The sequence below is a fragment of the Budorcas taxicolor genome, chromosome 12 (genome assembly GCF_023091745.1).
Source record: "Budorcas taxicolor isolate Tak-1 chromosome 12, Takin1.1, whole genome shotgun sequence".
Lineage (NCBI taxonomy): Eukaryota > Metazoa > Chordata > Mammalia > Artiodactyla > Bovidae > Budorcas > Budorcas taxicolor.
In genome coordinates, this window is record NC_068921.1 from 67535706 (window position 1) to 67536317 (window position 612).

Consider the following 612-nt stretch of genomic DNA (forward strand, 5'->3'; position numbering starts at 1 on the left):
ATATTAAGAACATACTTTCCACCTGGGCAACCCTTTGTCAATGATGGACAGGTGAGGGGACTAAATAATACTCCATCACTCCATCCCTTACATCTGAAGTATGAACTATGTTTTTGCCATGATTCTCCTTGAGGACTGAGCCCAGCTTACTTTTTGAATACTTTACTTGGTGTCACAACTCAGGCTGACCTCCTTCCCTGTACTTCTTCAATATTACCATGAGGTTTATGGTAACGTATTCTAATAAATCATTTTCACCTGGATCTTTATCACACTGCCTGCTATTGCAAAATCCAACTGAGATACATGGCAAGGTAGAATTCACAAGTAAAAATCTAATAAATAATTTTCCCCTATTTTTGCTCAACCCTGTTATTTATCAAGTGGTAGGATATGTAAAATGTCCTAGATTCACAGTATATTCAGACACAATAAAAGGGGATTTTAAAAAGTTGCTGACAAGCTGATTCACGTTGTAGTACAGTAGAAACCAACACAACATTATAAAGCAATTATCTTCCAATTAAAAATAAATTTTAAAAAAAGAAAAAAAGTTTCTGACCAGGATTTCTTCTTCTTCCTACCAAGATAGAGCAACAGGGACTAAATTTA